Here is a 10,542-nt window from a genome sequence, read left to right as displayed (position 1 = left end):
TTTACCATTAGCACCCTCGTCCTATACATTATTATTGTAGTAGTTTCTACAACCCTAACTAATAAATACATTTTAGACTCCCAAGAAATTGAAATTATCTGAACTATCTTACCAGGCGCAATTCTCTTTATAATTGCCCTGCCATCACTACGCATTCTATACCTTATAGATGAAATTAATGATCCACATCTAACTGTAAAAGCTATCGGGCACCAATGATATTGAAGCTACGAATATACAGATTATCAACACCTAGCCTTTGACTCATATATAGTACCCACTCAAGACCTAACTCCTGGTCAGTTCCGACTACTTGAAACAGATCATCGAATGGTTATCCCAACAGAAGCCCCAGTTCGAGTTCTCGTTACAGCCGAAGACGTCCTTCATTCCTGAGCCGTCCCCTCACTAGGCATTAAAATAGACGCTATTCCAGGACGACTTAATCAAACAGCCTTCATATCCTCCCGCCCTGGTGTATTCTACGGCCAATGCTCTGAAATCTGCGGCGCCAATCACAGCTTTATACCCATTGTAGTTGAAGCCGTCCCCCTGGAACACTTCGAAAACTGATCCTCCCTAATACTTGAAGACGCCTCACTAGTGTAGCTAGAAAGGGTTTAGCGTTAGCCTTTTAAGCTAAAAATTGGTGCCTCCCAACCACCCCTAGTGATATGCCACAATTAAACCCGGCGCCCTGATTTACTATTTTTGCCCTCTCATGATTGATTTTTCTAGCCATTATCCCCTCGCTGGTAATAGCCCACACCTTCCCTAATGAACCTTCAACAATAAATGCCGAAAAAGCCAAAACCAAAACCTGAGACTGACCATGATAGCAAACCTCTTCGACCAATTTATAAGCCCCACACTCCTAGGACTTCCCCTTATTGTTATTGCATTAACACTCCCATGAGCAATTTATCCCTCCCCGACTTCTCGCTGATTGAACAGCCGCATGGTTGCCCTACAAGGCTGATTCTTTAACCGATACACACACCAACTCCTTCTACCCGTCAACATAAAAGGGCATAAATGAGCCCTTATTTTAACTTCCCTAATAACCTTCCTAATTACCCTAAATGTAATAGGCCTCCTCCCTTATACCTTTACCCCTACCACTCAACTATCCCTAAATATAGGACTAGCCCTCCCCTTTTGATTAGCAACGGTCCTCACAGGTTTACGCAACCAACCCACTGCCTCCCTCGGCCACCTCCTTCCTGAAGGCACCCCCGTTCCCCTTATCCCCGTCCTTATTATTATCGAAACAATTAGCCTATTTATTCGACCCCTTGCCCTAGGCGTCCGACTAACAGCCAATCTTACAGCCGGCCACCTTCTTATTCATCTTATTGCATCCGCAGTAGTGGCACTAATACCCCTAATGACAACCGTTGCCCTACTAACCGCCCTAGTTTTACTCCTCTTAACAATTCTCGAAATTGCAGTAGCTGTAATTCAAGCTTATGTATTTGTTCTGCTACTAACTTTATATCTACAAGAAAACGTATAATGGCCCACCAAGCACACCCCTATCACATAGTTGACCCAAGCCCTTGGCCCTTAACTGGTGCAGTTGCAGCCCTCCTTACAACCTCCGGACTAGCAATCTGATTTCACTTCCACACCCCCATTCTTCTTACCCTAGGCCTCGTCCTCATACTACTAACCATGTTCCAGTGATGACGGGACGTTGTCCGAGAGGGGACGTTCCAAGGCCACCACACCCTGCCCGTTCAAAAAGGCCTACGCTATGGAATAATTCTTTTTATTACATCTGAAGTACTCTTTTTCGCCGGATTCTTCTGAGCCTTCTATCACTCTAGCCTTGCCCCCACCCCAGAGCTAGGGGGATGCTGACCTCCCACAGGCATTACCCCACTTGACCCATTTGAAGTCCCTCTACTTAATACTGCTGTTCTACTAGCATCAGGGGTGACAGTAACCTGAGCCCACCATAGCCTTATGGAAGGACAACGAAAACAAGCCATTCACGCTCTTACACTTACCATCCTCCTCGGGTTCTACTTTACTGCCCTCCAAGCAATAGAATATTACGAAGCCCCTTTCACAATCGCCGACGGCGTCTACGGCTCAACATTCTTCGTTGCCACTGGCTTTCATGGCCTACACGTAATTATTGGCTCCTCATTCCTCTTAGTCTGCCTGCTACGACAAATCCAATACCACTTCACATCAGAACATCACTTCGGATTTGAAGCCGCTGCCTGATACTGACACTTCGTAGACGTTGTTTGACTATTCCTCTACGTCTCAATCTACTGATGAGGCTCATAAATCTTTCTAATATTAAATAGTATAAGTGACTTCCAATCACTCAGTCTTGGCTAAAATCCAAGGAAGGATAATAAACCTCATCCTAATAGTTTCACTAATCTCTTTCGCCCTCTCCCTTATTCTTGCCACCCTATCTTTTTGATTACCTCAAATAACCCAAGATGCAGATAAACTTTCACCCTACGAATCAGGCTTTGACCCCCTGGGGTCCGCCCGCCTCCCCTTTTCACTACGATTCTTTCTCGTTGCTATTCTATTCCTCTTATTTGATTTAGAAATTGCACTACTCCTCCCCCTCCCCTGAGCCAACCAAGCATGCGAACCCATTTCTGCCTTCCTTTGAGCCGTAGCAATTCTAATTATCCTAACCCTAGGGCTAATTCACGAATGGGCCCAAGGAGGCCTCGAATGAGCAGAATAGGAGCGTTAGTCCAAATAAGACCCCTGATTTCGACTCAGCCAATCGTGGTTAAAGTCCACGACCTCCTTATAACCCCAACCCACTTTGCTTTCACATCAGCCTTCACGCTAGGACTTATAGGCCTAGCTTTTCACCGCTCTCATTTATTATCCGCCCTACTATGCTTAGAGGGCATAATATTATCTCTTTTTATTGCTATGGCACTTTGAGCCCTTCAACTAGAGTCCATTGCATCCTCCGCCACCCCAATGCTCCTTCTAACCCTGTCAGCCTGCGAAGCCAGCGCAGGATTGGGCCTGCTTATTGCCACCGCCCGCACTCATGGCACTGACCGTCTCCAAAACCTAAACTTACTACAATGCTAAAAATTTTACTCCCAACAATCATATTATTTCCAACAATCTGACTATTACCCCAAAAGTGGCTCTGAGCTGTAACCACGGCCCAAAGCCTCTTAATTGCCGGGCTATCTCTTACCTGATTAGGACTACACTCAGAAACAGGCTGACTATTTTCTAACCCCTACTCAGCAACAGACCCCCTCTCAACCCCACTTCTTATTCTCACTTGCTGACTTCTTCCCCTCATAATTATTGCAAGCCAAAACCACATCCGCCCAGAACCTCTGACCCGCCAACGAACATATATTACCCTTCTTGCTTCCCTACAATTATTTCTCATTATAGCATTTAGCGCAACTGAGCTCCTCATATTTTATGTAATATTTGAAGCAACTCTAATTCCAACCCTAATTATTATTACACGATGGGGCAATCAAGCAGAACGCCTCAATGCAGGAACTTACTTCCTATTTTATACCCTCGCCGGCTCCCTCCCGCTTCTTGTAGCACTCCTTCTCCTACAACGAGACACCGGCTCCCTCTCTATACTTATCTTACCCCACCTACAGCCCACACTTCTTGAAACTTGAGGGGACAAAATCTGATGGGCCGGATGCCTACTGGCCTTTCTCGTAAAAATACCTCTATACGGAGCACATCTTTGACTTCCTAAAGCCCACGTAGAAGCCCCCGTAGCCGGGTCAATAGTACTAGCCGCAATTCTCCTAAAACTTGGGGGCTATGGCATAATACGAGTAACAGTGGTACTCGACCCCCTCACAAAAGAAACGGCCTACCCATTTATTATTCTTGCTCTCTGAGGCATTATTATAACAGGCTCAATCTGCTTACGTCAAACAGACCTAAAATCATTAATTGCATATTCATCTGTTAGTCACATAGGCCTCGTCGCAGCCGGCATTTTAATTCAAACCCCCTGAGGCTTTTCCGGAGCAATCATTCTTATAATTGCCCACGGCCTAGTATCTTCTGCCCTATTCTGCCTTGCAAACACAACCTATGAACGTACACACAGCCGAACTATAATCCTCGCTCGTGGCCTACAAATAATTTTTCCTCTCACCGCCTTCTGATGATTCATCGCCAATCTAGCCAACCTCGCACTACCCCCTCTTCCAAACCTTATGGGAGAACTCATAATTATTTCAGCACTATTTAACTGATCTCAATGAACCATCATTATTACCGGAGCCGGCACGCTCATTACAGCTGCTTACTCCCTCCACCTATTTTTAACAACACAACGAGGTCCAATTCCACAACACACCCTTAACCTTCAGCCGTTTCACACACGTGAACACCTGCTAGTAGCCTTACACCTTATCCCAATAGTACTCCTTATTTTAAAACCCGAACTAATGTGAGGATGATGTTACTGTAGGCATAGTTAAATTTATGACGTCAGGCTGTGACTCTGCAATTAGAGGTTAAAATCCTCTTGCCCACCGAAAGAGGCCAGAAGCAACAAGAACTGCTAATTCTTACTCCCGTGGTTAAACTCCACGGCTCTATCGAGCTTCTAAAGGATAACAGCTCATCCATTGGTCTTAGGAACCAAAAACTCTTGGTGCAAATCCAAGTAGTAGCTATGTTTCAAGCAATCGTATTCTCAATCTTCCCCCCTCTAATCCTTATTATTATTATTTACCCCCTCACTCTACCTAAAGCATCCCACCACGTTAAAAAAGCCGTAAGCACTGCATTCTTCGTAAGCCTAATCCCCCTGGCCTATTTTTTAGACACAGGCCTAGAAGGCATCACCACAAACTGGTATTGAATAAATATTATAAACTTCGATATTAATATTAGCTTTAACTTCGACCACTACTCCCTCATCTTTACCCCTATTGCACTTTTCGTCACTTGATCTATCATGGAGTTTACAACATGGTATATGCACTCCGACCCCTATATTGACCAATTTTCCAAACGTCTGCTACTATTTCTTGTCGCAATAATTATTCTAGTCACAGCTAATAATATATTTCAACTATTCATTGGCTGAGAAGGCGTAGGCATTATATCCTTCCTTCTAATCGGCTGATGATACGGCCGTATAGACGCAAACACAGCAGCCCTTCAGGCAGTAATCTATAATCGAGTAGGAGACATCGGACTAATACTAACCATAGCCTGACTAGCAACCAACATAAACTCATGAGAACTTCAACAAATCTTTCTTATATCCAAGACCACCAACATGACCCTGCCTCTTCTTGGTCTAATTCTCGCTGCCACGGGCAAATCTGCCCAATTTGGCCTACACCCCTGACTTCCCTCAGCAATAGAAGGCCCAACCCCTGTCTCCGCCCTATTACACTCAAGTACAATAGTTGTTGCAGGAATCTTTTTACTTATCCGACTACACCCCCTAATAGAAAATAATCCTGTTGCACTCACCCTATGCTTATGCCTAGGCGCTCTTACAACCCTATTTACAGCAACCTGCGCTCTTACACAAAATGATATCAAAAAAATTGTAGCATTTTCAACCTCCAGCCAACTAGGCCTTATAATAGTAACAATTGGACTAAATCAACCCCAACTAGCCTTTATTCACATCTGTACTCACGCCTTCTTCAAAGCAATACTTTTTCTCTGCTCCGGGGTAATTATTCATAGCCTTAACAACGAACAAGACATTCGCAAGATAGGAGGACTACACAAATTTTTACCATTTACATCTTCTTGCCTCACTATTGGAAGTCTAGCTCTCACCGGCACCCCCTTCCTAGCAGGATTTTATTCAAAAGATGCAATCATCGAAGCTTTAAATACCTCCTACCTAAACGCCTGAGCCCTTGCCCTCACACTAATCGCCACCTCCTTCACTGCAATCTACAGCTTCCGAGTCATTTTCTTCGCAACAATAACCACCCCCCGATTTCTCCCCCTAAGCCCAATTAATGAAAACAACCCCACTGTAATCAACCCTATTAAACGACTCGCATGAGGAAGCATCATTGCAGGCCTTCTCATCACATCCAACTTCCTTCCATCTAAAACCCAAGTCATGACAATAACCCCCACACTAAAATTAGCCGCCCTCATAGTTACTATCATAGGACTACTAATTGCAATAGAACTTGCCACCCTTACCTCAAAACAACTTAAAACAACCCCAACCCTGCCCCTCCACCATTTCTCAAACATACTAGGGTTTTTCCCCACAATTATTCACCGCTTGTTCCCCAAACTAACCCTGGTATTAGGTCAATCAATTGCAACCCAATTTGATCAAACATGATTAGAAACCGCAGGCCCAAAAGGCCTCTCAACTATACAAGTTAAAATAGCAACAATTACAAGTGATGCCCAACGAGGAATAATCAAAATTTACATAACAACATTCTTCATCTCAGGCGTACTTGCAATCCTCATCGCCACCTAACCGCTCGCAAAGCCCCCCGCCCCAGCCCTCGAGTTAATTCTAATACCACAAAAAGAGTTAATAATAAAGCCCACGCACATACAATTAACATCCCCCCGCCTGAAAAATATATTAAAGCTACCCCGCTAGAATCCCCCCGCAAAACAAAAAACTCTTTTACACCCTCCATTACAACCCAAGAGCCCTCAAATCAATACTTATTAAGTATAAATCCCGCAACCACCAACCCAAGGCCATATACCAAAATATAGCTGACAACAGAGCGATCCCCTCATTTTTCAGGGTACGGCTCAGCAGCTAAAGCTGCAGTATACGCAAAAACTACAAGCATACCTCCAAGATAAATTAAAAACAAAACTAAACATAAAAAAGCCCCACCATGCTCTGCCAACATTCCACACCCCCACCCCCGCAGCTATTACCAACCCCAACGCAGCAAAATAGGGGGCAGGATTAGAAGCAACCGCTACTAACCCTAATACTAACCCTAATAAAAAAAGATAAACAAAATAAGTCATAGTTCTTGCTCGGACTTTAACCAAGACTAATGGCTTGAAAAACCACCGTTGTTACTCAACTACAAAAACTTTAATGGCCAGCCTTCGAAAAACCCACCCCCTAATCAAAATTCCCAATGACTCAGTCATTGATCTTCCCGCCCCCGCCAACATCTCAGCCTGATGAAACTTTGGCTCTCTTCTCCTACTCTGCCTTGCAGCACAAATTGTTACAGGACTATTTTTAGCCATACATTATACCTCAGATATTTCTACCGCCTTCATCTCAGTCGCCCACATTTGCCGGGACGTAAATTACGGCTGACTCGTGCGAAATATTCATGCTAATGGAGCTTCATTCTTTTTCATCTGTATTTATTTTCATATCGGACGAGGCTTATACTATGGCTCTTATCTCTACAAAGAAACATGAAATATTGGTGTAATTCTCCTCCTTTTAGTAATAATAACAGCATTTGTTGGCTACGTCCTCCCATGAGGCCAAATATCCTTCTGAGGGGCAACAGTAATTACCAACCTCCTCTCAGCCGTCCCCTACGTAGGAGATGCCCTCGTTCAATGACTCTGAGGGGGTTTTTCCGTAGATAACGCAACACTTACCCGATTCTTTGCCTTCCATTTCCTCCTTCCCTTCGCAGTTGTTGCCGCAACCCTCCTTCATGCCCTCTTCTTACATGAAACCGGCTCAAATAACCCCACAGGATTAATCTCAGACACAGACAAAATCCCATTCCACCCCTACTTTTCATATAAAGATCTTTTAGGATTCTTCATTATGCTCCTGGCCCTTATTTACCTCGCCATATTTTCCCCTAACCTGTTGGGCGATCCTGAAAATTTCACCTCCGCCAACCCCCTAGTCACCCCGCCCCACATCAAGCCCGAATGGTATTTCTTATTCGCCTATGCCATCTTGCGCTCAATCCCTAACAAATTAGGGGGCGTCCTTGCCCTCCTATTCTCCATCCTAGTCCTTATACTTGTTCCTCTCCTCCACACATCTAAACAGCAAGGGGCCACCTTCCGCCCCCTATCCCAACTCCTATTCTGAATTCTCGTGGCAGACGTAATTATTTTGACCTGAATCGGAGGAATACCCGTCGAACACCCCTTCGTTATTATCGGCCAAATCGCCTCCGCCCTTTACTTCGCCCTCTTCCTAATTTTCTTCCCCGCGGCCGGCTGATATGAAAACAAGCTACTAAACTAGCCTCGCCTTAGTAGCTTAACTCATAAAGCGCCGGTCTTGTAATCCGGAGATTGGAAGTTAAAATCTTCCCTAGTGCCAGAAAAGAGAGATTTTAACTCCCACCACTAGTCCCCAAAACTAGAATTCTAACTAAACTATTCTCTGCATTACATTATTACAAACGCGCATCACATGGTGATCTACCACATTACATGTATATATTACATTATGGTTTAGTACACCATATGTACCTATTACATAATGGTCTAGTACATTATATGTAAACATTACATTATGAGATAGTACATAATATGTAACCTTACATTCATAGTTTTAAGCACATCACATTAACAATACCAAAAAATTTATTAAATGCTTCATAACAACAACAAAATAACTACAACATGACATGCCCATAAACTTTGTTACTACAGAAAATTTAACTTAACCTGATAAATTGAATATCTCCCATACCTCCATCACAAATGTTTCTATGCCTGGACCCACCTAAAATCGAACACTCACTATATTAATGTAGTAAGAAACCACCAACAAGTCCATAACTTAATGCATTCGATCCTTGAACGATCAGGGACAAATATCGTGGGGGTAGCACAAAATGATCTATTACTGGCATCTGGTTCCTATTTCAGGGCCATATTAGGTAAACATCCCCCATTTAGTGTCATCTAAGGTGCATCTGATTAATGGTGTTAACCCAACATCTCCATGACCCACCAAGCCAAGGCGTTCTTTTAAATGCATCTGGTATTTTTTTTTTTCGGGTCACTTTCACTTGGCATAGTTCATGCATCAAACCGAAATGATTAGCAAGGTGGTATTATTTCTTGGAGGCGGTGTTAAAAATGTAATACCTTATTAGCATTTATAAAAGACTTACATAACTGATATCAAGAGCATAACATATCACTCTTTACTCCATGATCCTATATAGATCTCCCCCTCCTCCAAAAACTACGTTTTTGCGCGGCAAACCCCCCTACCCCCTACGCCGAACGAATCTTATATATTTCTGTCAAACCCCAAAACCAGAAAAGCTCGAATGGCACTAATGATAGATACCCCTTATCACTACGTATACATTATTATACACAGAATTTTTAATGTAAAGCTAATGTAGCTTAAAACAAAGCATAATTCTGAAGATATTAAGATAGACTTTAAAAAGTCTCATCGGCACAAAGGCTTGGTCCTGACTTTACTATCAGCTATAGTCCAATTTATACATGCAAGTATCCGCACCCCCGTGAGAATGCCCTCAACCTTCCACCCGAAGATGAGGAGCAGGTATCAGGCACACCCATTAGCCCAAAACGCCTTGCTTCGCCACTCCCTCAAGGGTATTCAGCAGTAACAAACATTAAGCTATAAGTGAAAACTTGACTTAGTTAAGACTAATAGGGCCGGTAAAACTCGTGCCAGCCACCGCGGTCATACGAGAGGCCCCAGTTGATAGCCCCGGCGTAAAGCGTGGTTAAGGAGTACAAACAATTAAAGCCAAATATTTCCCAGGCCGTCGTACGTTTTCTGGAAACACGAAGCCCAAACACAAAAGTAGCTTTATCCCGCCTGACCCCACGAAAGCTAAGAAACAAACTGGGATTAGATACCCCACTATGCTTAGCCATAAACTTAGATACCACCCTACTGCAAGCATCCGCCCGAGTACTACGAGCACTAGCTTAAAACTCAAAGGACTTGGCGGTGACTCAGACCCACCTAGAGGAGCCTGCTCTAGAACCGATAACCCCCGTTTAACCTCACCACCTCTTGTTTTCTCCGCCTATATACCGCCGTCATCAGCCAACCCCATGAAGGGAAAATAGTAGGCAAGAAGGGACTACCCCAAAATGTCAGGCCGAGGTGTAGCGTACGAGGTGGGATAGAAGTGGGCTACATTTTCTATCATAGACTATCACAAAAGGCACCCTGAAACATGTGCCCGAAGGTGGATTTAGTAGTAAAAAGTAAATAGAGTGTACTTTTGAATCTGGCTCTGAGACACGCACACACCGCCCGTCACCCTCCCTATTCAACTAATAACCAATTATATAAACATAAACCCATGATTCAGGGAGGAAAGTCGTAACATGGTAAGTGTACCGGAAGGTGCACTTGGAATAACCAGAGCGTGGCTGAGAAGCCAAGCATCTCCCTTACACCGAGAAGACATTCATGCGAACTGAATCGCTCTGAGCCAAATAGCTAGCCTAATTTACAGAATACCCCACCAATATATTACATTCTACTTACCCCAAAAATCCAAAATAAAACATTCTTCAACCTGAGTATGGGCGACAGAAAAGGTTCCACAGCGCAATAAAAAAGTACCGCAAGGG

The 10,542-nt window shown here is 43.8% G+C and overlaps 1 non-coding gene across 1 annotated transcript; it reads left to right on the top strand.

The window, feature by feature from the left end:
• Positions 1-9,382: 9,382 nt before the first annotated feature.
• Positions 9,383-10,329, top strand: LOC143508126 (18S ribosomal RNA). The gene has a single exon (XR_013129189.1). It is a non-coding gene; the product is annotated as an 18S ribosomal RNA (ribosomal RNA).
• Positions 10,330-10,542: the final 213 nt, after the last annotated feature.

This window comes from Brachyhypopomus gauderio, unplaced genomic scaffold (assembly GCF_052324685.1).
Source record: "Brachyhypopomus gauderio isolate BG-103 unplaced genomic scaffold, BGAUD_0.2 sc801, whole genome shotgun sequence".
Taxonomy (NCBI): Eukaryota; Metazoa; Chordata; class Actinopteri; order Gymnotiformes; family Hypopomidae; genus Brachyhypopomus; species Brachyhypopomus gauderio.
The sequence above is the reverse complement of the archived record's forward strand: the minus strand, read 5'-3'. Positions and strand labels throughout refer to the sequence as shown.